Below are 19,929 nucleotides of genomic sequence, written 5' to 3' on the forward strand. Positions count from 1 at the left end.
GTTCCTCCGTAGAGCTAATGAAAAAAAATGCAAAAATGATCGCAGAAACGAAGAAAAAAAGTATCGAGTGCATTTCACAACGAACCTTACGCCTTTTGCGAGTGAGCACGTGCCCAAAACATTAACCGTAACGATGGGATTCCCGTCCAACGTCGGACAGTTTCCCGAGCACAAAAAAAATTAAAAAGGAGGGGTGCAACACGAGGACTTCCCAGGAGGTCACCCATCCTAGTACTACTCTCCTCGCCCAAGCACGCTTAACTTCGGAGTTCTGATGGGATCCGGTGCATTAGTGCTGGTATGATCGCACCCGTCAACCTTTGTGCTCGAATTCACTTTGTTCCTCCGTAGAGCTAATGAAAAAAAATGCAAAATGAATCGCAGAAACGAAAGAAAAAAAGTATCGAGTGCATAGCACGTGCCCAAACATTAACCGTAACGATCGGATTCCCGTCCAAACGTCGGACAGTTTCCCGAGCAGCAAAAAAAAATTAAAAAGGAGGGGTGCACACGAGGACTTCCCAGGAGGTCACCCATCCTAGTACTACTCTCGCCCAAGCACGCTTAACTTCGGAGTTCTGATGGGATCCGTGTGCATTAGTGCTGGTATGATCGCACCCGTCAACCTTTGCGCTCGAATTCACTTTGTTCCTCCGTAGAGCTAATGAAAAAAAAATGCAAAAATGAGCGCAGAAACGAAAGAAAAAGTATCGAGTGCATTTCACCACGAACTTTACGCTTTTGCGAGTGAGCACGTGCCCAAAACATTAACCGTAACGATCGGATTCCCGTCCAACGTCGGACATTTTCCCGAGCAGCAAAAAAAAATTAAAAAGAGGGTGCAACACGAGGACTTCCCAGGAGGTCACCCATCCTAGTACTACTCTCCCCCCAGCACGCTTAACTTCGGAGTTCTGATGGGATCCGGTGCATTAGTGCTGGTATGATCGCACCCGTCAACCTTTGCGCTCGAATTCACTTTGTTCCTCCGTAGAGCTAATGAAAAAAAAATGCAAAAATGAGCGCAGAAACGAAAGAAAAAAAGTATCGAGTGCATTTCACAACGAACTTACGCCTTTTTGCGAGTGAGCACGTGCCCAAAACATTAACCGTAACGATGGATTCCCGTCCAACGTCGGACAGTTTCCCGAGCAGCAAAAAAAAATTAAAAAGGAGGGTGCAACACGAGGACTTCCCAGGAGGTCACCCATCCTAGTACTACTCTCGCCCAAGCACGCTTAACTTCGGAGTTCTGATGGGATCCGGTGCATTAGTGCTGGTATGATCGCACCCGTCAACCTTTGTGCTCGAATTCACTTTGTTCCTCCGTAGAGCTAATGAAAAAAAAATGCAAAAATATCGCAGAAACGAAAGAAAAAAAGTATCGAGTGCATAGCACGTGCCCAAAACATTAACCGTAACGATCGGATTCCCGTCCAACGTCGGACAGTTTCCCGAGCAGCAAAAAAAATTAAAAAGGAGGGGTGCAACACGAGGACTTCCCAGGAGGTCACCCATCCTAGTATACTACTCTCGCCCAAGCACGCTTAACTTCGGAGTTCTGATGGGATCCGGTGCATTAGTGCTGGTATGATCGCACCCGTCAACCTTTGCGCTCGAATTCACTTTGTTCCTCCGTAGAGCTAATGAAAAAAAATGCAAAAATGAGCGCAGAAACGAAAGAAAAAAAGTATCGAGTGCATTTCACCACACGAACTTTACGCCTTTTGCGAGTGAGCACGTGCCCAAAACATTAACCGTAACGATCGGATTCCCGTCCAACGTCGGACAGTTTCCCGAGCAGCAAAAAAAAATTAAAAAGGAGGGGTGCAACACGAGGACTTCCCAGGAGGTCACCCATCCTAGTACTACTCTCGCCCAGCACGCTTAACTTCGGAGTTCTGATGGGATCCGGTGCATTAGTGCTGGTATGATCGCACCCGTCAACCTTTGTGCTCGAATTCACTTTGTTCCTCCGTAGAGCTAATGAAAAAAAAATGCAAAATGATCGCAGAAACGAAAGAAAAAAAGTATCGAGTGCATAGCACGTGCCCAAAACATTAACCGTAACGATCGGATTCCCGTCCAACGTCGGACAGTTTCCCGAGCAGCAAAAAAAAATTAAAAAGGAGGGTTGCAACACGAGGACTTCCCAGGAGGTCACCCATCCTAGTACTACTCTCGCCCAAGCACGCTTAACTTCGGAGTTCTGATGGGATCCGGTGCATTAGTGCTGGTATGATCGCACCCGTCAACCTTTGTGCTCGAATTCACTTTGTTCCTCCGTAGAGCTAATGAAAAAAAAATGCAAAAATGATCGCAGAAACGAAAGAAAAAAAGTATCGAGTGCATAGCACGTGCCCAAACATTAACCGTAACGATCGGATTCCCGTCCAACGTCGGACAGTTTCCCCCGAGCAGCAAAAAAAAATTAAAAAGGAGGGGTGCAACACGAGGACTTCCCAGGAGGTCACCCATCCTAGTACTACTCTCGCCCAAGCACGCTTAACTTCGGAGTTCTGATGGGATCCGGTGCATTAGTGCTGGTATGATCGCACCCGTCAACCTTTGCGCTCGAATTCACTTTGTTTCTCCGTAGAGCTAATGAAAAAAAAATGCAAAAATGAGCGCAGAAACGAAAGAAAAAAAGTATCGAGTGCATTTCAACCACGAACTTTACGCCTTTTGCGAGTGAGCACGTGCCCAAAACATTAACCGTAACGATCGGATTCCCGTCCAACGTCGGACAGTTTCCCGAGCAGCAAAAAAAAATTAAAGGAGGGGTGCAACACGAGGACTTCCCAGGAGGTCACCCATCCTAGTACTACTCTCGCCCGAGCACGCTTAACTTCGGAGTTCTGATGGGATCCGGTGCATTAGTGCTGGTATGATCGCACCCGTCAACCTTTGCGCTCGAATTCACTTTGTTCCTCCGTAGAGCTAATGAAAAAAAATGCAAAAATGAGCGCAGAAACGAAAGAAAAAAGTATCGAGTGCATTTCACCACGAACTTTACGCCTTTTGCGAGTGAGCACGTGCCCAAAACATTAACCGTAACGATGGATTCCCGTCCAACGTCGGACAGTTTCCCGAGCAGCAAAAAAAAAATAAAAAGGAGGGTGCAACACGAGGACTTCCCAGGAGGTCACCCATCCTAGTACTACTCTCGCCCAGCACGCTTAACTTCGGAGTTCTGATGGGATCCGGTGCATTAGTGCTGGTATGATCGCACCCGTCAACCTTTGTGCTCGAATTCACTTTGTTCCTCCGTAGAGCTAATGAAAAAAAAATGCAAAAATGATCGCAGAAACGAAGAAAAAAAAAGTATCGAGTGCATAGCACGTGCCCAAAACATTAACCGTAACGATCGGATTCCCGTCCAACGTCGGACAGTTTCCCGAGCAGCAAAAAAAAATTAAAAAGGAGGGGTGCAACACGAGGACTTCCCAGGAGGTCACCCATCCTAGTACTACTCTCGCCCAAGCACGCTTAACTTCGGAGTTCTGATGGGATCCGGTGCATTAGTGCTGGTATGATCGCACCCGTCAACCTTTGTGCTCGAATTCACTTTGTTCCTCCGTAGAGCTAATGAAAAAAAAATGCAAAAATAATCGCAGAAACGAAAGAAAAAAGTATCGAGTGCATAGCACGTGCCCAAAACATTAACCGTAACGATCGGATTCCCGTCCAACGTCGGACAGTTTCCCGAGCAGCAAAAAAAAAATTAAAAAGGAGGGGTGCAACACGAGGACTTCCCAGGAGGTCACCCATCCTAGTACTACTCTCGCCCCAGCACGCTTAACTTCGGAGTTCTGATGGGATCCGGTGCATTAGTGCTGGTATGATCGCACCCGTCAACCTTTGCGCTCGAATTCACTTTGTTCCTCCGTAGAGCTAATGAAAAAAAAATGCAAAAATGAGCGCAGAAACGAAAGAAAAAAAGTATCGAGTGCATTCACCACGAACTTTACACGCCTTTTGCGAGTGAGCACGTGCCCAAAACATTAACCGTAACGATCGGATTCCCGTCCAACGTCGGACAGTTTCCCGAGCAGCAAAAAAAAATTAAAAGGAGGGGTGCAACACGAGGACTTCCCAGGAGGTCACCCATCCTAGTACTACTCTCGCCCAAGCACGCTTAACTTCGGAGTTCTGATGGGATCCGGTGCATTAGTGCTGGTATGATCGCACCCGTCAACCTTTGTGCTCGAATTCACTTTGTTCCTCCGTAGAGCTAATGAAAAAAAAATGCAAAAATGATCGCAGAAACGAAAGAAAAAAGTATCGAGTGCATAGCACGTGCCCAAAACATTAACCGTAACGATCGATTCCCGTCCAACGTCGGACAGTTTCCCGAGCAGCAAAAAAAAATTAAAAAGGAGGGGTGCAACACGAGGACTTCCCAGGAGGTCACCCATCCTAGTACTACTCTCGCCCAAGCACGCTTAACTTCGGAGTTCTGATGGGATCCGGTGCATTAGTGCTGGTATGATCGCACCCAGTCAACCTTTGTGCTCGAATTCACTTCTTTTCCTCCGTAGAGCTAATGAAAAAAAAATGCAAAAATGATCGCAGAAACGAAAGAAAAAAGTATCGAGTGCATAGCACTGCCCAAAAACATTAACCGTAACGATCGGATTCCCGTCCAACGTCGGACAGTTTCCCGAGCAGCAAAAAAAAATTAAAAAGGAGGGGTGCAACACGAGGACTTCCCAGGAGGTCACCCATCCTAGTACTACTCTCGCCCCAGCACGCTTAACTTCGGAGTTCTGATGGGATCCGGTGCATTAGTGCTGGTATGATCGCACCCGTCAACCTTTGCGCTCGAATTCACTTTGTTCCTCCGTAGAGCTAATGAAAAAAAAATGCAAAAATGAGCGCAGAAACGAAAGAAAAAAGTATCGAGTGCATTTCACCAACGAACTTTACGCCTTGCGAGTGAGCACGTGCCCAAAACATTAACCGTAACGATCGGATTCCCGTCCAACGTCGGACAGTTTCCCGAGCAGCAAAAAAAAATTAAAAAGGAGGGGTGCAACACGAGGACTTCCCAGGTCACCCATCCTAGTACTACTCTCGCCCAAGCACGCTTAACTTCGGAGTTCTGATGGGATCCGGTGCATTAGTGCTGGTATGATCGCACCCGTCAACCTTTGCGCTCGAATTCACTTTGTTCCTCCGTAGAGCTAATGAAAAAAAATGCAAAAATGATCGCAGAAACGAAAGAAAAAAGTATCGAGTGCATTTCACCACGAACTTTACCTTTTGCGAGTGAGCACGTGCCCAAAACATTAACCGTAACGATCGGATTCCCGTCCAACGTCGGACAGTTTCCCGAGCAGCAAAAAAAATTAAAAGGAGGGGTGCAACACGAGGACTTCCCAGGAGGTCACCCATCCTAGTACTACTCTCGCCCAAGCACGCTTAACTTCGGAGTTCTGATGGGATCCGGTGCATTAGTGCTGGTATGATCGCACCCGTCAACCTTTGCGCTCGAATTCACTTTGTTCCTCCGTAGAGCTAATGAAAAAAAAATGCAAAAATGATCGCAGAAACGAAAGAAAAAAAGTATCGAGTGCATAGCACGTGCCCAAAACATTAACCGTAACGATCGGATTCCCGTCCAACGTCGGACAGTTTCCCGAGCAGCAAAAAAAAATTAAAAAGGAGGGGTGCAACACGAGGACTTCCCAGGAGGTCACCCATCCTAGTACTACTCTCGCCCAAGCACGCTTAACTTCGGAGTTCTGATGGGATCCGGTGCATTAGTGCTGGTATGATCGCACCCGTCAACCTTTGTGCTCGAATTCACTTTGTTCCTCCGTAGAGCTAATGAAAAAAAATGCAAAAATGATCGCAGAAACGAAAGAAAAAAGTATCGAGTGCATAGCACGTGCCCAAAACATTAACCGTAACGATCGGATTCCCGTCCAACGTCGGACAGTTTCCCGAGCAGCAAAAAAAATTAAAAGGAGGGGTGCAACACGAGGACTTCCCAGGAGGTCACCCTCCTAGTACTACTCTCGCTCCCCCAGCACGCTTAACTTCGGAGTTCTGATGGGATCCGGTGCATTAGTGCTGGTATGATCGCACCCGTCAACCTTTGCGCTCGAATTCACTTTGTTCCTCCGTAGAGCTAATGAAAAAAAAATGCAAAAATGATCGCAGAAACGAAAGAAAAAAAGTATCGAGTGCATTTCACCACGAACTTTACGCCTTTTGCGAGTGAGCACGTGCCCAAAACATTAACCGTAACGATCGGATTCCCGTCCAACGTCGGACAGTTTCCCGAGCAGCAAAAAAAAATTAAAAAGGAGGGGTGCAACACGAGGACTTCCCAGGAGGTCACCCATCCTAGTACTACTCTCGCCCAAGCACGCTTAACTTCGGAGTTCTGATGGGATCCGGTGCATTAGTGCTGGTATGATCGCACCCGTCAACCTTTGCGCTAGAATTCACTTTGTTCCTCCGTAGAGCTAATGAAAAAAAATGCAAAAATGAGCGCAGAAACGAAAGAAAAAAAGTATCGAGTGCATTTCACCACGAACTTTACGCCTTTTGCGAGTGAGCACGTGCCCAAAACATTAACCGTAACGATGGGATTCCCGTCCAACGTCGGACAGTTTCCCGAGCAGCAAAAAAAAATTAAAAAGGAGGGGTGCAACACGAGGACTTCCCAGGAGGTCACCCATCCTAGTACTACTCTCGCCCAAGCACGCTTAACTTCGGAGTTCTGATGGGATCCGGTGCATTAGTGCTGGTATGATCGCACCGTCAACCTTTGCGCTCGAATTCACTTTGTTCCTCCGTAGAGCTAATGAAAAAAAAATGCAAAAATGAGCGCAGAAACGAAAGAAAAAAAGTATCGAGTGCATTTCACACGAACTTTACGCCTTTTGCGAGTGAGCACGTGCCCAAAACATTAACCGTAACGATCGGATTCCCGTCCAACGTCGGACAGTTTCCCGAGCAGCAAAAAAAAATTAAAAAGGAGGGGTGCAACACGAGGACTTCCCAGGAGGTCACCCATTCTAGTACTACTCTCGCCCGAGCACGCTTAACTTCGGAGTTCTGATGGGATCCGGTGCATTAGTGCTGGTATGATCGCACCCGTCAACCTTTGCGCTCGAATTCACTTTGTTCCTCCGTAGAGCTAATGAAAAAAAATGCAAAAATGAGCGCAGAAACGAAAGAAAAAAAGTATCGAGTGCATTTCACCACGAACTTTACGCCTTTTGCGAGTGAGCACGTGCCCAAAACATTAACCGTAACGATGGATTCCCGTCCAACGTCGGACAGTTTCCCGAGCAGCAAAAAAAAATTAAAAAGGGGGGTGCAACACGAGGACTTCCCAGGAGGTCACCCATCCTAGTACTACTCTCTCGCCCAAGCACGCTTAACTTCGGAGTTCTGATGGGATCCGGTGCATTAGTGCTGGTATGATCGCACCAGTCAACCTTTGTGCTCGAATTCACTTTGTTCCTCCGTAGAGCTAATGAAAAAAAATGCAAAAATGATCGCAGAAACGAAAGAAAAAAAGTATCGAGTGCATAGCACGTGCCCAAAACATTAACCGTAACGATCGGATTCCCGTCCAACGTCGGACAGTTTCCCGAGCAGCAAAAAAAAATTAAAAAGGGGTGCAACACGAGGACTTCCCAGGAGGTCACCCATCCTAGTACTACTCTCGCCCAAAGCACGCTTAACTTCGGAGTTCTGATGGGATCCGGTGCATTAGTGCTGGTATGATCGCACCCGTCAACCTTTGTGCTCGAATTCACTTTGTTCCTCCGTAGAGCTAATGAAAAAAAAATGCAAAAATGATCGCAGAAACGAAAGAAAAAATATCGAGTGCATAGCACGTGCCCAAAACATTAACCGTAACGATCGGATTCCCGTCCAACGTCGGACAGTTTCCCGAGCAGCAAAAAAAAATTAAAAGGAGGGGTGCAACACGAGGACTTCCCAGGAGGTCACCCATCCTAGTACTCTCTCTCGCCCAAGCACGCTTAACTTCGGAGTTCTGATGGGATCCGGTGCATTAGTGCTGGTATGATCGCACCCGTCAACCTTTGCGCTCGAATTCACTTTGTTCCTCCGTAGAGCTAATGAAAAAAAAATGCAAAAATGAGCGCAGAAACGAAAGAAAAAAAGTATCGAGTGCATTTCACCACGAACTTTACCCTTTTGCGAGTGAGCACGTGCCCAAACATTAACCGTAACGATCGGATTCCCGTCCAACGTCGGACAGTTTCCCCGAGCAGCAAAAAAAAAAAAAAAAGGAGGGGTGCAACACGAGGACTTCCCAGGAGGTCACCCATCCTAGTACTACTCTCGCCCGAGCACGCTTACTTAACTTCGGAGTTCTGATGGATCCGGTGCATTAGTGCTGGTATGATCGCACCCGTCAACCTTTGCGCTCGAATTCACTTTGTTCCTCCGTAGAGCTAATGAAAAAAAATGCAAAAATGAGCGCAGAAACGAAGAAAAAAAGTATCGAGTGCATTTCAACCACACCACGAACTTTACGCCTTTTGCGAGTGAGCACGTGCCCAAAACATTAACCGTAACGATGGATTCCCGTCCAACGTCGGACAGTTTCCCGAGCAGCAAAAAAAAATTAAAAGGAGGGGTGCAACACGAGGACTTCCCAGGAGGTCACCCATCCTAGTACTACTCTCGCCCAAGCACGCTTAACTTCGGAGTTCTGATGGGATCCGGTGCATTAGTGCTGGTATGATCGCACCCGTCAACCTTTGTGCTCGAATTCACTTTGTTCCTCCGTAGAGCTAATGAAAAAAAATGCAAAAATGATCGCAGAAACGAAAGAAAAAAAGTATCGAGTGCATAGCACGTGCCCAAAACATTAACCGTAACGATCGGATTCCCGTCCAACGTCGGACAGTTTCCCGAGCAGCAAAAAAAAATTAAAAAGGAGGGTGCAACACGAGGACTTCCCAGGAGGTCACCCATCCTAGTACTACTCTCGCCCAAGCACGCTTAACTTCGGAGTTCTGATGGGATCCGGTGCATTAGTGCTGGTATGATCGCACCCGTCAACCTTTGTGCTCGAATTCACTTTGTTCCTCCGTAGAGCTAATGAAAAAAAAATGCAAAAATGATCGCAGAAACGAAAGAAAAAAAGTATCGAGTGCATAGCACGTGCCCAAAACATTAACCGTAACGATCGGATTCCCGTCCAACGTCGGACAGTTTCCCGAGCAGCAAAAAAAAATTAAAAGGAGGGTGCAACACGAGGACTTCCCAGGAGGTCACCCATCCTAGTACTACTCTCGCCCAAGCACGCTTAACTTCGGAGTTCTGATGGGATCCGGTGCATTAGTGCTGGTATGATCGCACCCGTCAACCTTTGCGCTCGAATTCACTTTGTTCCTCCGTAGAGCTAATGAAAAAAAAATGCAAAAATGAGCGCAGAAACGAAAGAAAAAAGTATCGAGTGCATTTCACCACGAACTTTACGCCTTTTGCGAGTGAGCACGTGCCCAAAACATTAACCGTAACGATCGGATTCCCGTCCAACGTCGGACAGTTTCCCGAGCAGCAAAAAAAAATTAAAAAGGAGGGGTGCAACACGAGGACTTCCCAGGAGGTCACCCATCTAGTACTACTCTCTCTCGCCCAGCACGCTTAACTTCGGAGTTCTGATGGGATCCGGTGCATTAGTGCTGGTATGATCGCACCCGTCAACCTTTGCGCTCGAATTCACTTTGTTCCTCCGTAGAGCTAATGAAAAAAAATGCAAAAATGAGCGCAGAAACGAAAGAAAAAAAGTATCGAGTGCATTTCACCACGAACTTTACGCCTTTTGCGAGTGAGCACGTGCCCAAAACATTAACCGTAACGATCGGATTCCCGTCCAACGTCGGACAGTTTCCCGAGCACAAAAAAAAAATTAAAAAGGAGGGGTGCAACACGAGGACTTCCCAGGAGGTCACCCATCCTAGTACTACTCTCGCCCAGCACGCTTAACTTCGGAGTTCTGATGGGATCCGGTGCATTAGTGCTGGTATGATCGCACCCGTCAACCTTTGTGCTCGAATTCACTTTGTTCCTCCGTAGAGCTAATGAAAAAAAATGCAAAAATGAATCGCAGAAACGAAAGAAAAAATATCGAGTGCATTTCACAACGAACTTTACGCCTTTTGCGAGTGAGCACGTGCCCAAAACATTAACCGTAACGATGGATTCCCGTCCAACGTCGGACAGTTTCCCGAGCAGCAAAAAAAAAAAAGGAGGGTGCAAAGGAGGGAACACGAGGACTTCCCAGGAGGTCACCCATCCTAGTACTACTCTCGCCCAAGCACGCTTAACTTCGGAGTTCTGATGGGATCCGGTGCATTAGTGCTGGTATGATCGCACCCGTCAACCTTTGTGCTCGAATTCACTTTGTTCCTCCGTAGAGCTAATGAAAAAAAATGCAAAAATGATCGCAGAAACGAAAGAAAAAAGTATCGAGTGCATAGCACGTGCCCAAAACATTAACCGTAACGATCGGATTCCCGTCCAACGTCGGACAGTTTCCCGAGCAGCACAAAAAAATTAAAAAGGAGGGGAACACGAGGACTTCCCAGGAGGTCACCCATCCTAGTACTACTCTCGCCCAAGCACGCTTAACTTCGGAGTTCTGATGGGATCCGGTGCATTAGTGCTGGTATGATCGCACCCGTCAACCTTTGTGCTCGAATTCACTTTGTTCCTCCGTAGAGCTAATGAAAAAAATGCAAAAATGATCGCAGAAACGAAAGAAAAAAGTATCGAGTGCATAGCACGTGCCCAAAACATTAACCGTAACGATCGGATTCCCGTCCAACGTCGGACAGTTTCCCGAGCAGCAAAAAAAATTAAAAGGAGGGGTGCAACACGAGGACTTCCCAGGAGGTCACCCATCCTAGTACTACTCTCGCCCAAGCACGCTTAACTTCGGAGTTCTGATGGGATCCGGTGCATTAGTGCTGGTATGATCGCACCCGTCAACCTTTGCGCTCGAATTCACTTTGTTCCTCCGTAGAGCTAATGAAAAAAAAATGCAAAAATGAGCGCAGAAACGAAAGAAAAAAAGTATCGAGTGCATTTCACACGAACTTTACGCCTTTTGCGAGTGAGCACGTGCCCAAAACATTAACCGTAACGATCGGATTCCCGTCCAACGTCGGACAGTTTCCCGAGCAGCAAAAAAAAAATTAAAAGGAGGGGTGCAACACGAGGACTTCCCAGGAGGTCACCCATCCTAGTACTACTCTCTCTCGCTCCAAGCACGCTTAACTTCGGAGTTCTGATGGGATCCGGTGCATTAGTGCTGGTATGATCGCACCCGTCAACCTTTGCGCTCGAATTCACTTTGTTCCTCCGTAGAGCTAATGAAAAAAAAAATGCAAAAATGAGCGCAGAAACGAAAGAAAAAAAGTATCGAGTGCATTTCACCACGAACTTTACGCCTTTTGCGAGTGAGCACGTGCCCAAAACATTAACCGTAACGATCGGATTCCCGTCCAACGTCGGACAGTTTCCCGAGCAGCAAAAAAAAAATTAAAAAGGAGGGGTGCAACACGAGGACTTCCCAGGAGGTCACCCATCCTAGTACTACTCTCGCCCAGCACGCTTAACTTCGGAGTTCTGATGGGATCCGGTGCATTAGTGCTGGTATGATCGCACCCGTCAACCTTTGCGCTCGAATTCACTTTGTTCCTCCGTAGAGCTAATGAAAAAAAAATGCAAAAATGATCGCAGAAACGAAAGAAAAAAGTATCGAGTGCATTTCACACGAACTTTACGCCTTTTGCGAGTGAGCACGTGCCCAAAACATTAACCGTAACGATGGATTCCCGTCCAACGTCGGACAGTTTCCCGAGCAGCAAAAAAAAATTAAAAAGGAGGGGTGCAACACGAGGACTTCCCAGGAGGTCACCCATCCTAGTACTACTCTCGCCCAAGCACGCTTAACTTCGGAGTTCTGATGGGATCCGGTGCATTAGTGCTGGTATGATCGCACCAGTCAACCTTTGCGCTCGAATTCACTTTGTTCCTCCGTAGAGCTAATGAAAAAAAAATGCAAAAATGATCGCAGAAACGAAAGAAAAAAAGTATCGAGTGCATAGCACGTGCCCAAAACATTAACCGTAACGATCGGATTCCCGTCCAACGTCGGACAGTTTCCCGAGCAGCAAAAAAAAATTAAAAAGGAGGGGTGCAACACGAGGACTTCCCAGGAGGTCACCCATCCTAGTACTACTCTCGCCCAAGCACGCTTAACTTCGGAGTTCTGATGGGATCCGGTGCATTAGTGCTGGTATGATCGCACCCGTCAACCTTTGTGCTCGAATTCACTTTGTTCCTCCGTAGAGCTAATGAAAAAAAAAATGCAAAAATATCGCAGAAACGAAAGAAAAAAAGTATCGAGTGCATAGCACGTGCCCAAAACATTAACCGTAACGATCGGATTCCCGTCCAACGTCGGACAGTTTCCCGAGCAGCAAAAAAAAATTAAAAAGGAGGGGTGCAACACGAGGACTTCCCAGGAGGTCACCCATCCTAGTACTACTCTCGCCCAGCACGCTTAACTTCGGAGTTCTGATGGGATCCGGTGCATTAGTGCTGGTATGATCGCACCCGTCAACCTTTGCGCTCGAATTCACTTTGTTCCTCCGTAGAGCTAATGAAAAAAAAATGCAAAAATGAGCGCAGAAACGAAAGAAAAAAAGTATCGAGTGCATTTCACCACGACTTTACGCCTTTTGCGAGTGAGCACGTGCCCAAAACATTAACCGTAACGATCGGATTCCCGTCCAACGTCGGACAGTTTCCCGAGCAGCAAAAAAAAATTAAAAAGGAGGGGTGCAACACGAGGACTTCCCAGGAGGTCACCCATTCTAGTACTACTCTCGCCCAGCACGCTTAACTTCGGAGTTCTGATGGGATCCGGTGCATTAGTGCTGGTATGATCGCACCCGTCAACCTTTGCGCTCGAATTCACTTTGTTCCTCCGTAGAGCTAATGAAAAAAAAATGCAAAAATGATCGCAGAAACGAAAGAAAAAAGTATCGAGTGCATTTCACAACGAACTTTACGCCTTTTGCGAGTGAGCACGTGCCCAAAACATTAACCGTAACGATCGGATTCCCGTCCAACGTCGGACAGTTTCCCGAGCAGCAAAAAAAAAATTAAAAAGGAGGGGTGCAACACGAGGACTTCCCAGGAGGTCACCCATCCTAGTACTACTCTCGCCCAAGCACGCTTAACTTCGGAGTTCTGATGGGATCCGGTGCATTAGTGCTGGTATGATCGCACCCGTCAACCTTTGTGCTCGAATTCACTTTGTTCCTCCGTAGAGCTAATGAAAAAAAAATGCAAAAATGATCGCAGAAACGAAAGAAAAAAAGTATCGAGTGCATTTCACCACGAACTTTACGCCTTTTGCGAGTGAGCACGTGCCCAAAACATTAACCGTAACGATGGATTCCCGTCCAACGTCGGACAGTTTCCCGAGCAGCAAAAAAAAATTAAAAAGGAGGGGTGCAACACGAGGACTTCCCAGGAGGTCACCCATCCTAGTACTACTCTCGCCCAAGCACGCTTAACTTCGGAGTTCTGATGGGATCCGGTGCATTAGTGCTGGTATGATCGCACCAGTCAACCTTTGTGCTCGAATTCACTTTGTTCCTCCGTAGAGCTAATGAAAAAAAAATGCAAAAATGATCGCAGAAACGAAAGAAAAAAAGTATCGAGTGCATAGCACGTGCCCAAAACATTAACCGTAACGATCGGATTCCCGTCCAACGTCGGACAGTTTCCCGAGCAGCAAAAAAAAATTAAAAAGGAGGGGTGCAACACGAGGACTTCCCAGGAGGTCACCCATCCTAGTACTACTCTCGCCCAAGCACGCTTAACTTCGGAGTTCTGATGGGATCCGGTGCATTAGTGCTGGTATGATCGCACCCGTCAACCTTTGTGCTCGAATTCACTTTGTTCCTCCGTAGAGCTAATGAAAAAAAAATGCAAAAAATCGCAGAAACGAAAGAAAAAAAGTATCGAGTGCATAGCACGTGCCCAAAACATTAACCGTAACGATCGGATTCCCGTCCAACGTCGGACAGTTTCCCGAGCAGCAAAAAAAAATTAAAAAGGAGGGGTGCAACACGAGGACTTCCCAGGAGGTCACCCATCCTAGTACTACTCTCGCCCAAGCACGCTTAACTTCGGAGTTCTGATGGGATCCGGTGCATTAGTGCTGGTATGATCGCACCCGTCAACCTTTGCGCTCGAATTCACTTTGTTCCTCCGTAGAGCTAATGAAAAAAAAATGCAAAAATGAGCGCAGAAACGAAAGAAAAAAAGTATCGAGTGCATTTCACCACGAACTTTACGCCTTTTGCGAGTGAGCACGTGCCCAAAACATTAACCGTAACGATCGGATTCCCGTCCAACGTCGGACAGTTTCCCGAGCAGCAAAAAAAAAATTAAAAAGGAGGGGTGCAACACGAGGACTTCCCAGGAGGTCACCCATCCTAGTACTACTCTCGCCCAAGCACGCTTAACTTCGGAGTTCTGATGGGATCCGGTGCATTAGTGCTGGTATGATCGCACCCGTCAACCTTTGCGCTCGAATTCACTTTGTTCCTCCGTAGAGCTAATGAAAAAAAAATGCAAAAATGAGCGCAGAAACGAAAGAAAAAAAGTATCGAGTGCATTTCACACACGAACTTTACGCCTTTTGCGAGTGAGCACGTGCCCAAAACATTAACCGTAACGATCGGATTCCCGTCCAACGTCGGACAGTTTCCCGAGCAGCAAAAAAAAATTAAAAAGGAGGGGTGCAACACGAGGACTTCCCAGGAGGTCACCCATCCTAGTACTACTCTCGCCCAGCACGCTTAACTTCGGAGTTCTGATGGGATCCGGTGCATTAGTGCTGGTATGATCGCACCCGTCAACCTTTGTGCTCGAATTCACTTTGTTCCTCCGTAGAGCTAATGAAAAAAAAATGCAAAAATGATCGCAGAAACGAAAGAAAAAAAGTATCGAGTGCATTTCACACGAACCTTACGCCTTTTGCGAGTGAGCACGTGCCCAAAACATTAACCGTAACGATGGATTCCCGTCCAACGTCGGACAGTTTCCCGAGCAGCAAAAAAAAATTAAAAAGGAGGGGTGCAACACGAGGACTTCCCAGGAGGTCACCCATCCTAGTACTACTCTCGCCCAAGCACGCTTAACTTCGGAGTTCTGATGGGATCCGGTGCATTAGTGCTGGTATGATCGCACCCGTCAACCTTTGTGCTCGAATTCACTTTGTTCCTCCGTAGAGCTAATGAAAAAAAAATGCAAAAATGATCGCAGAAACGAAAGAAAAAAAGTATCGAGTGCATAGCACGTGCCCAAAACATTAACCGTAACGATCGGATTCCCGTCCAACGTCGGACAGTTTCCCGAGCAGCAAAAAAAAATTAAAAGGAGGGGTGCAACACGAGGACTTCCCAGGAGGTCACCCATCCTAGTACTACTCTCGCCCAAGCACGCTTAACTTCGGAGTTCTGATGGGATCCGGTGCATTAGTGCTGGTATGATCGCACCCGTCAACCTTTGCGCTCGAATTCACTTTGTTCCTCCGTAGAGCTAATGAAAAAAAAATGCAAAAATGAGCGCAGAAACGAAAGAAAAAAGTATCGAGTGCATTTCACCACGAACTTTACGCCTTTTGCGAGTGAGCACGTGCCCAAAACATTAACCGTAACGATCGGATTCCCGTCCAACGTCGGACAGTTTCCCGAGCAGCAAAAAAAAATTAAAAGGAGGGGTGCAACACGAGGACTTCCCAGGAGGTCACCCATCCTAGTACTACTCTCGCCCAGCACGCTTAACTTCGGAGTTCTGATGGGATCCGGTGCATTAGTGCTGGTATGATCGCACCCGTCAACCTTTGCGCTCGAATTCACTTTGTTCCTCCGTAGAGCTAATGAAAAAAAAATGCAAAAATGAGCGCAGAAACGAAAGAAAAAAGTATCGAGTGCATTTCACCACGAACTTTACGCCTTTTGCGAGTGAGCACGTGCCCAAAACATTAACCGTAACGATCGGATTCCCGTCCAACGTCGGACAGTTTCCCGAGCAGCAAAAAAAAATTAAAAAGGAGGGGTGCAACACGAGGACTTCCCAGGAGGTCACCCATCCTAGTACTACTCTCGCCCAAGCACGCTTAACTTCGGAGTTCTGATGGGATCCGGTGCATTAGTGCTGGTATGATCGCACCCGTCAACCTTTGTGCTCGAATTCACTTTGTTCCTCCGTAGAGCTAATGAAAAAAAAATGCAAAAATGATCGCAGAAACGAAAGAAAAAAAGTATCGAGTGCATTTCACAACGAACTTACGCCTTTTGCGAGTGAGCACGTGCCCAAAACATTAACCGTAACGATGGATTCCCGTCCAACGTCGGACAGTTTCCCGAGCAGCAAAAAAAAATTAAAAAGGAGGGGTGCAACACGAGGACTTCCCAGGAGGTCACCCATCCTAGTACTACTCTCGCCCAAGCACGCTTAACTTCGGAGTTCTGATGGGATCCGGTGCATTAGTGCTGGTATGATCGCACCCGTCAACCTTTGTGCTCGAATTCACTTTGTTCCTCCGTAGAGCTAATGAAAAAAAAATGCAAAAATGATCGCAGAAACGAAAGAAAAAAGTATCGAGTGCATTTCACAACGAACTTACGCCTTTTGCGAGTGAGCACGTGCCCAAAACATTAACCGTAACGATCGGATTCCCGTCCAACGTCGGACAGTTTCCCGAGCAGCAAAAAAAAATTAAAAAGGAGGGGTGCAACACGAGGACTTCCCAGGAGGTCACCCATCCTAGTACTACTCTCGCCCAAGCACGCTTAACTTCGGAGTTCTGATGGGATCCGGTGCATTAGTGCTGGTATGATCGCACCCGTCAACCTTTGTGCTCGAATTCACTTTGTTCCTCCGTAGAGCTAATGAAAAAAAAATGCAAAAATGATCGCAGAAACGAAAGAAAAAAAGTATCGAGTGCATAGCACGTGCCCAAAACATTAACCGTAACGATCGGATTCCCGTCCAACGTCGGACAGTTTCCCGAGCAGCAAAAAAAAATTAAAAGGAGGGGTGCAACACGAGGACTTCCCAGGAGGTCACCCATCCTAGTACTACTCTCGCCCAGCACGCTTAACTTCGGAGTTCTGATGGGATCCGGTGCATTAGTGCTGGTATGATCGCACCCGTCAACCTTTGCGCTCGAATTCACTTTGTTCCTCCGTAGAGCTAATGAAAAAAAATGCAAAAATGAGCGCAGAAACGAAAGAAAAAAAGTATCGAGTGCATTTCACCACGAACTTTACGCCTTTTGCGAGTGAGCACGTGCCCAAAACATTAACCGTAACGATCGGATTCCCGTCCAACGTCGGACAGTTTCCCGAGCAGCAAAAAAAAATTAAAAAGGAGGGGTGCAACACGAGGACTTCCCAGGAGGTCACCCATCCTAGTACTACTCTCGCCCAAGCACGCTTAACTTCGGAGTTCTGATGGGATCCGGTGCATTAGTGCTGGTATGATCGCACCCGTCAACCTTTGTGCTCGAATTCACTTTGTTCCTCCGTAGAGCTAATGAAAAAAAAATGCAAAAATGATCGCAGAAACGAAAGAAAAAAAGTATCGAGTGCATAGCACGTGCCCAAAACATTAACCGTAACGATCGGATTCCCGTCCAACGTCGGACAGTTTCCCGAGCAGCAAAAAAAAATTAAAAAGGAGGGGTGCAACACGAGGACTTCCCAGGAGGTCACCCATCCTAGTACTACTCTCGCCCAAGCACGCTTAACTTCGGAGTTCTGATGGGATCCGGTGCATTAGTGCTGGTATGATCGCACCCGTCAACCTTTGTGCTCGAATTCACTTTGTTCCTCCGTAGAGCTAATGAAAAAAAATGCAAAAATGATCGCAGAAACGAAAGAAAAAAAGTATCGAGTGCATAGCACGTGCCCAAAACATTAACCGTAACGATCGGATTCCCGTCCAACGTCGGACAGTTTCCCGAGCAGCAAAAAAAAATTAAAAAGGAGGGGTGCAACACGAGGACTTCCCAGGAGGTCACCCATCCTAGTACTACTCTCGCCCAAGCACGCTTAACTTCGGAGTTCTGATGGGATCCGGTGCATTAGTGCTGGTATGATCGCACCCGTCAACCTTTGCGCTCGAATTCACTTTGTTCCTCCGTAGAGCTAATGAAAAAAAAATGCAAAAATGAGCGCAGAAACGAAAGAAAAAAAGTATCGAGTGCATTTCACCACGAACTTTACGCCTTTTGCGAGTGAGCACGTGCCCAAAACATTAACCGTAACGATCGGATTCCCGTCCAACGTCGGACAGTTTCCCGAGCAGCAAAAAAAAAAAAAAGGAGGGGTGCAACACGAGGACTTCCCAGGAGGTCACCCATCCTAGTACTACTCTCGCCCAAGCACGCTTAACTTCGGAGTTCTGATGGGATCCGGTGCATTAGTGCTGGTATGATCGCACCCGTCAACCTTTGCGCTCGAATTCACTTTGTTCCTCCGTAGAGCTAATGAAAAAAAATGCAAAAATGAGCGCAGAAACGAAAGAAAAAAAGTATCGAGTGCATTTCACCACGAACTTTACGCCTTTTGCGAGTGAGCACGTGCCCAAAACATTAACCGTAACGATCGGATTCCCGTCCAACGTCGGACAGTTTCCCGAGCAGCAAAAAAAAATTAAAAAGGAGGGGTGCAACACGAGGACTTCCCAGGAGGTCACCCATCCTAGTACTACTCTCGCCCAAGCACGCTTAACTTCGGAGTTCTGATGGGATCCGGTGCATTAGTGCTGGTATGATCGCACCCGTCAACCTTTGTGCTCGAATTCACTTTGTTCCTCCGTAGAGCTAATGAAAAAAAAATGCAAAAATGATCGCAGAAACGAAAGAAAAAAAGTATCGAGTGCATAGCACGTGCCCAAAACATTAACCGTAACGATCGGATTCCCGTCCAACGTCGGACAGTTTCCCGAGCAGCAAAAAAAAATTAAAAAGGAGGGGTGCAACACGAGGACTTCCCAGGAGGTCACCCATCCTAGTACTACTCTCGCCCAAGCACGCTTAACTTCGGAGTTCTGATGGGATCCGGTGCATTAGTGCTGGTATGATCGCACCCGTCAACCTTTGTGCTCGAATTCACTTTGTTCCTCCGTAGAGCTAATGAAAAAAAAATGCAAAAATGATCGCAGAAACGAAAGAAAAAAAGTATCGAGTGCATAGCACGTGCCCAAAACATTAACCGTAACGATCGGATTCCCGTCCAACGTCGGACAGTTTCCCGAGCAGCAAAAAAAAATTAAAAAGGAGGGGTGCAACACGAGGACTTCCCAGGAGGTCACCCATCCTAGTACTACTCTCGCCCAAGCACGCTTAACTTCGGAGTTCTGATGGGATCCGGTGCATTAGTGCTGGTATGATCGCACCCGTCAACCTTTGCGCTCGAATTCACTTTGTTCCTCCGTAGAGCTAATGAAAAAAAAATGCAAAAATGAGCGCAGAAACGAAAGAAAAAAAGTATCGAGTGCATTTCACCACGAACTTTACGCCTTTTGCGAGTGAGCACGTGCCCAAAACATTAACCGTAACGATCGGATTCCCGTCCAACGTCGGACAGTTTCCCGAGCAGCAAAAAAAAATTAAAAAGGAGGGGTGCAACACGAGGACTTCCCAGGAGGTCACCCATCCTAGTACTACTCTCGCCCAGCACGCTTAACTTCGGAGTTCTGATGGGATCCGGTGCATTAGTGCTGGTATGATCGCACCCGTCAACCTTTGCGCTCGAATTCACTTTGTTCCTCCGTAGAGCTAATGAAAAAAAATGCAAAAATGAGCGCAGAAACGAAAGAAAAAAAGTA

The 19,929-nt window shown here is 47.0% G+C and overlaps 61 non-coding genes across 61 annotated transcripts; all 61 read right to left on the reverse strand.

Moving 5' to 3' along the window:
* Positions 1–190: 190 nt before the first annotated feature.
* Positions 191–312, reverse strand: LOC116191393. The gene has a single exon (XR_004153489.1). It is a non-coding gene; the product is annotated as a 5S ribosomal RNA (ribosomal RNA).
* Positions 313–501: 189 nt separating this feature from the next.
* LOC116191404 lies at positions 502–620 on the reverse strand. The gene has a single exon (XR_004153501.1). It is a non-coding gene; the product is annotated as a 5S ribosomal RNA (ribosomal RNA).
* A 216-nt stretch (positions 621–836) lies between these two features.
* Positions 837–955, reverse strand: LOC116191394. Its single transcript, XR_004153490.1, has one exon. It is a non-coding gene; the product is annotated as a 5S ribosomal RNA (ribosomal RNA).
* Positions 956–1,174: 219 nt separating this feature from the next.
* LOC116191349 lies at positions 1,175–1,293 on the reverse strand. Its single transcript, XR_004153448.1, has one exon. It is a non-coding gene; the product is annotated as a 5S ribosomal RNA (ribosomal RNA).
* A 188-nt stretch (positions 1,294–1,481) lies between these two features.
* On the reverse strand, positions 1,482–1,602 carry LOC116191392. The gene has a single exon (XR_004153488.1). It is a non-coding gene; the product is annotated as a 5S ribosomal RNA (ribosomal RNA).
* Positions 1,603–1,824: 222 nt separating this feature from the next.
* Positions 1,825–1,942, reverse strand: LOC116191376. The gene has a single exon (XR_004153473.1). It is a non-coding gene; the product is annotated as a 5S ribosomal RNA (ribosomal RNA).
* Positions 1,943–2,131: 189 nt separating this feature from the next.
* Positions 2,132–2,250, reverse strand: LOC116191364. Its single transcript, XR_004153462.1, has one exon. It is a non-coding gene; the product is annotated as a 5S ribosomal RNA (ribosomal RNA).
* Positions 2,251–2,441: 191 nt separating this feature from the next.
* LOC116191322 lies at positions 2,442–2,560 on the reverse strand. The gene has a single exon (XR_004153422.1). It is a non-coding gene; the product is annotated as a 5S ribosomal RNA (ribosomal RNA).
* Positions 2,561–2,780: 220 nt separating this feature from the next.
* Positions 2,781–2,899, reverse strand: LOC116191354. The gene has a single exon (XR_004153453.1). It is a non-coding gene; the product is annotated as a 5S ribosomal RNA (ribosomal RNA).
* A 217-nt stretch (positions 2,900–3,116) lies between these two features.
* On the reverse strand, positions 3,117–3,234 carry LOC116191390. Its single transcript, XR_004153487.1, has one exon. It is a non-coding gene; the product is annotated as a 5S ribosomal RNA (ribosomal RNA).
* Positions 3,235–3,425: 191 nt separating this feature from the next.
* Positions 3,426–3,544, reverse strand: LOC116191416. Its single transcript, XR_004153513.1, has one exon. It is a non-coding gene; the product is annotated as a 5S ribosomal RNA (ribosomal RNA).
* A 190-nt stretch (positions 3,545–3,734) lies between these two features.
* Positions 3,735–3,853, reverse strand: LOC116191356. The gene has a single exon (XR_004153455.1). It is a non-coding gene; the product is annotated as a 5S ribosomal RNA (ribosomal RNA).
* Positions 3,854–4,074: 221 nt separating this feature from the next.
* Positions 4,075–4,193, reverse strand: LOC116191427. The gene has a single exon (XR_004153527.1). It is a non-coding gene; the product is annotated as a 5S ribosomal RNA (ribosomal RNA).
* A 188-nt stretch (positions 4,194–4,381) lies between these two features.
* On the reverse strand, positions 4,382–4,500 carry LOC116191439. The gene has a single exon (XR_004153539.1). It is a non-coding gene; the product is annotated as a 5S ribosomal RNA (ribosomal RNA).
* A 191-nt stretch (positions 4,501–4,691) lies between these two features.
* LOC116191357 lies at positions 4,692–4,810 on the reverse strand. The gene has a single exon (XR_004153456.1). It is a non-coding gene; the product is annotated as a 5S ribosomal RNA (ribosomal RNA).
* Positions 4,811–5,029: 219 nt separating this feature from the next.
* Positions 5,030–5,145, reverse strand: LOC116191396. The gene has a single exon (XR_004153492.1). It is a non-coding gene; the product is annotated as a 5S ribosomal RNA (ribosomal RNA).
* Positions 5,146–5,360: 215 nt separating this feature from the next.
* LOC116191450 lies at positions 5,361–5,479 on the reverse strand. The gene has a single exon (XR_004153550.1). It is a non-coding gene; the product is annotated as a 5S ribosomal RNA (ribosomal RNA).
* Positions 5,480–5,669: 190 nt separating this feature from the next.
* On the reverse strand, positions 5,670–5,788 carry LOC116191328. The gene has a single exon (XR_004153428.1). It is a non-coding gene; the product is annotated as a 5S ribosomal RNA (ribosomal RNA).
* Positions 5,789–5,974: 186 nt separating this feature from the next.
* LOC116191407 lies at positions 5,975–6,095 on the reverse strand. The gene has a single exon (XR_004153504.1). It is a non-coding gene; the product is annotated as a 5S ribosomal RNA (ribosomal RNA).
* Positions 6,096–6,316: 221 nt separating this feature from the next.
* LOC116191339 lies at positions 6,317–6,435 on the reverse strand. The gene has a single exon (XR_004153439.1). It is a non-coding gene; the product is annotated as a 5S ribosomal RNA (ribosomal RNA).
* A 220-nt stretch (positions 6,436–6,655) lies between these two features.
* Positions 6,656–6,774, reverse strand: LOC116191366. Its single transcript, XR_004153464.1, has one exon. It is a non-coding gene; the product is annotated as a 5S ribosomal RNA (ribosomal RNA).
* A 219-nt stretch (positions 6,775–6,993) lies between these two features.
* On the reverse strand, positions 6,994–7,112 carry LOC116191362. The gene has a single exon (XR_004153460.1). It is a non-coding gene; the product is annotated as a 5S ribosomal RNA (ribosomal RNA).
* A 218-nt stretch (positions 7,113–7,330) lies between these two features.
* Positions 7,331–7,451, reverse strand: LOC116191397. Its single transcript, XR_004153494.1, has one exon. It is a non-coding gene; the product is annotated as a 5S ribosomal RNA (ribosomal RNA).
* Positions 7,452–7,637: 186 nt separating this feature from the next.
* LOC116191367 lies at positions 7,638–7,757 on the reverse strand. Its single transcript, XR_004153465.1, has one exon. It is a non-coding gene; the product is annotated as a 5S ribosomal RNA (ribosomal RNA).
* Positions 7,758–7,944: 187 nt separating this feature from the next.
* On the reverse strand, positions 7,945–8,064 carry LOC116191389. Its single transcript, XR_004153486.1, has one exon. It is a non-coding gene; the product is annotated as a 5S ribosomal RNA (ribosomal RNA).
* A 220-nt stretch (positions 8,065–8,284) lies between these two features.
* LOC116191410 lies at positions 8,285–8,406 on the reverse strand. Its single transcript, XR_004153507.1, has one exon. It is a non-coding gene; the product is annotated as a 5S ribosomal RNA (ribosomal RNA).
* A 223-nt stretch (positions 8,407–8,629) lies between these two features.
* Positions 8,630–8,748, reverse strand: LOC116191351. The gene has a single exon (XR_004153450.1). It is a non-coding gene; the product is annotated as a 5S ribosomal RNA (ribosomal RNA).
* A 188-nt stretch (positions 8,749–8,936) lies between these two features.
* Positions 8,937–9,055, reverse strand: LOC116191350. Its single transcript, XR_004153449.1, has one exon. It is a non-coding gene; the product is annotated as a 5S ribosomal RNA (ribosomal RNA).
* Positions 9,056–9,243: 188 nt separating this feature from the next.
* LOC116191352 lies at positions 9,244–9,362 on the reverse strand. The gene has a single exon (XR_004153451.1). It is a non-coding gene; the product is annotated as a 5S ribosomal RNA (ribosomal RNA).
* Positions 9,363–9,582: 220 nt separating this feature from the next.
* On the reverse strand, positions 9,583–9,703 carry LOC116191412. Its single transcript, XR_004153510.1, has one exon. It is a non-coding gene; the product is annotated as a 5S ribosomal RNA (ribosomal RNA).
* A 220-nt stretch (positions 9,704–9,923) lies between these two features.
* On the reverse strand, positions 9,924–10,041 carry LOC116191377. Its single transcript, XR_004153474.1, has one exon. It is a non-coding gene; the product is annotated as a 5S ribosomal RNA (ribosomal RNA).
* A 222-nt stretch (positions 10,042–10,263) lies between these two features.
* Positions 10,264–10,382, reverse strand: LOC116191403. The gene has a single exon (XR_004153500.1). It is a non-coding gene; the product is annotated as a 5S ribosomal RNA (ribosomal RNA).
* Positions 10,383–10,567: 185 nt separating this feature from the next.
* LOC116191400 lies at positions 10,568–10,686 on the reverse strand. Its single transcript, XR_004153497.1, has one exon. It is a non-coding gene; the product is annotated as a 5S ribosomal RNA (ribosomal RNA).
* A 185-nt stretch (positions 10,687–10,871) lies between these two features.
* On the reverse strand, positions 10,872–10,990 carry LOC116191363. The gene has a single exon (XR_004153461.1). It is a non-coding gene; the product is annotated as a 5S ribosomal RNA (ribosomal RNA).
* A 220-nt stretch (positions 10,991–11,210) lies between these two features.
* LOC116191408 lies at positions 11,211–11,334 on the reverse strand. The gene has a single exon (XR_004153505.1). It is a non-coding gene; the product is annotated as a 5S ribosomal RNA (ribosomal RNA).
* Positions 11,335–11,557: 223 nt separating this feature from the next.
* Positions 11,558–11,675, reverse strand: LOC116191378. Its single transcript, XR_004153475.1, has one exon. It is a non-coding gene; the product is annotated as a 5S ribosomal RNA (ribosomal RNA).
* A 218-nt stretch (positions 11,676–11,893) lies between these two features.
* Positions 11,894–12,012, reverse strand: LOC116191358. Its single transcript, XR_004153457.1, has one exon. It is a non-coding gene; the product is annotated as a 5S ribosomal RNA (ribosomal RNA).
* Positions 12,013–12,202: 190 nt separating this feature from the next.
* On the reverse strand, positions 12,203–12,321 carry LOC116191374. Its single transcript, XR_004153472.1, has one exon. It is a non-coding gene; the product is annotated as a 5S ribosomal RNA (ribosomal RNA).
* Positions 12,322–12,511: 190 nt separating this feature from the next.
* On the reverse strand, positions 12,512–12,629 carry LOC116191379. Its single transcript, XR_004153476.1, has one exon. It is a non-coding gene; the product is annotated as a 5S ribosomal RNA (ribosomal RNA).
* Positions 12,630–12,849: 220 nt separating this feature from the next.
* Positions 12,850–12,967, reverse strand: LOC116191395. Its single transcript, XR_004153491.1, has one exon. It is a non-coding gene; the product is annotated as a 5S ribosomal RNA (ribosomal RNA).
* A 221-nt stretch (positions 12,968–13,188) lies between these two features.
* On the reverse strand, positions 13,189–13,307 carry LOC116191386. Its single transcript, XR_004153483.1, has one exon. It is a non-coding gene; the product is annotated as a 5S ribosomal RNA (ribosomal RNA).
* Positions 13,308–13,527: 220 nt separating this feature from the next.
* On the reverse strand, positions 13,528–13,646 carry LOC116191360. The gene has a single exon (XR_004153458.1). It is a non-coding gene; the product is annotated as a 5S ribosomal RNA (ribosomal RNA).
* Positions 13,647–13,836: 190 nt separating this feature from the next.
* On the reverse strand, positions 13,837–13,955 carry LOC116191398. Its single transcript, XR_004153495.1, has one exon. It is a non-coding gene; the product is annotated as a 5S ribosomal RNA (ribosomal RNA).
* Positions 13,956–14,143: 188 nt separating this feature from the next.
* Positions 14,144–14,262, reverse strand: LOC116191409. Its single transcript, XR_004153506.1, has one exon. It is a non-coding gene; the product is annotated as a 5S ribosomal RNA (ribosomal RNA).
* A 222-nt stretch (positions 14,263–14,484) lies between these two features.
* Positions 14,485–14,603, reverse strand: LOC116191414. Its single transcript, XR_004153511.1, has one exon. It is a non-coding gene; the product is annotated as a 5S ribosomal RNA (ribosomal RNA).
* A 222-nt stretch (positions 14,604–14,825) lies between these two features.
* Positions 14,826–14,943, reverse strand: LOC116191380. Its single transcript, XR_004153477.1, has one exon. It is a non-coding gene; the product is annotated as a 5S ribosomal RNA (ribosomal RNA).
* A 219-nt stretch (positions 14,944–15,162) lies between these two features.
* On the reverse strand, positions 15,163–15,281 carry LOC116191415. The gene has a single exon (XR_004153512.1). It is a non-coding gene; the product is annotated as a 5S ribosomal RNA (ribosomal RNA).
* A 189-nt stretch (positions 15,282–15,470) lies between these two features.
* On the reverse strand, positions 15,471–15,589 carry LOC116191417. Its single transcript, XR_004153515.1, has one exon. It is a non-coding gene; the product is annotated as a 5S ribosomal RNA (ribosomal RNA).
* Positions 15,590–15,808: 219 nt separating this feature from the next.
* On the reverse strand, positions 15,809–15,926 carry LOC116191381. The gene has a single exon (XR_004153478.1). It is a non-coding gene; the product is annotated as a 5S ribosomal RNA (ribosomal RNA).
* Positions 15,927–16,146: 220 nt separating this feature from the next.
* Positions 16,147–16,265, reverse strand: LOC116191418. The gene has a single exon (XR_004153516.1). It is a non-coding gene; the product is annotated as a 5S ribosomal RNA (ribosomal RNA).
* A 219-nt stretch (positions 16,266–16,484) lies between these two features.
* Positions 16,485–16,603, reverse strand: LOC116191419. Its single transcript, XR_004153517.1, has one exon. It is a non-coding gene; the product is annotated as a 5S ribosomal RNA (ribosomal RNA).
* Positions 16,604–16,822: 219 nt separating this feature from the next.
* On the reverse strand, positions 16,823–16,941 carry LOC116191420. Its single transcript, XR_004153518.1, has one exon. It is a non-coding gene; the product is annotated as a 5S ribosomal RNA (ribosomal RNA).
* A 189-nt stretch (positions 16,942–17,130) lies between these two features.
* On the reverse strand, positions 17,131–17,248 carry LOC116191382. Its single transcript, XR_004153479.1, has one exon. It is a non-coding gene; the product is annotated as a 5S ribosomal RNA (ribosomal RNA).
* Positions 17,249–17,468: 220 nt separating this feature from the next.
* LOC116191421 lies at positions 17,469–17,587 on the reverse strand. The gene has a single exon (XR_004153519.1). It is a non-coding gene; the product is annotated as a 5S ribosomal RNA (ribosomal RNA).
* A 190-nt stretch (positions 17,588–17,777) lies between these two features.
* LOC116191422 lies at positions 17,778–17,896 on the reverse strand. Its single transcript, XR_004153521.1, has one exon. It is a non-coding gene; the product is annotated as a 5S ribosomal RNA (ribosomal RNA).
* A 189-nt stretch (positions 17,897–18,085) lies between these two features.
* On the reverse strand, positions 18,086–18,204 carry LOC116191423. The gene has a single exon (XR_004153522.1). It is a non-coding gene; the product is annotated as a 5S ribosomal RNA (ribosomal RNA).
* Positions 18,205–18,423: 219 nt separating this feature from the next.
* LOC116191424 lies at positions 18,424–18,542 on the reverse strand. The gene has a single exon (XR_004153523.1). It is a non-coding gene; the product is annotated as a 5S ribosomal RNA (ribosomal RNA).
* A 220-nt stretch (positions 18,543–18,762) lies between these two features.
* Positions 18,763–18,881, reverse strand: LOC116191425. Its single transcript, XR_004153524.1, has one exon. It is a non-coding gene; the product is annotated as a 5S ribosomal RNA (ribosomal RNA).
* Positions 18,882–19,071: 190 nt separating this feature from the next.
* On the reverse strand, positions 19,072–19,190 carry LOC116191426. The gene has a single exon (XR_004153525.1). It is a non-coding gene; the product is annotated as a 5S ribosomal RNA (ribosomal RNA).
* A 190-nt stretch (positions 19,191–19,380) lies between these two features.
* LOC116191428 lies at positions 19,381–19,499 on the reverse strand. The gene has a single exon (XR_004153528.1). It is a non-coding gene; the product is annotated as a 5S ribosomal RNA (ribosomal RNA).
* Positions 19,500–19,720: 221 nt separating this feature from the next.
* Positions 19,721–19,838, reverse strand: LOC116191383. The gene has a single exon (XR_004153480.1). It is a non-coding gene; the product is annotated as a 5S ribosomal RNA (ribosomal RNA).
* Between the last annotated feature and the right edge of the window lie 91 nt (positions 19,839–19,929).

The sequence above is a fragment of the Punica granatum genome, unplaced genomic scaffold (genome assembly GCF_007655135.1).
Source record: "Punica granatum isolate Tunisia-2019 unplaced genomic scaffold, ASM765513v2 Contig00578, whole genome shotgun sequence".
NCBI lineage: Eukaryota > Viridiplantae > Streptophyta > Magnoliopsida > Myrtales > Lythraceae > Punica > Punica granatum.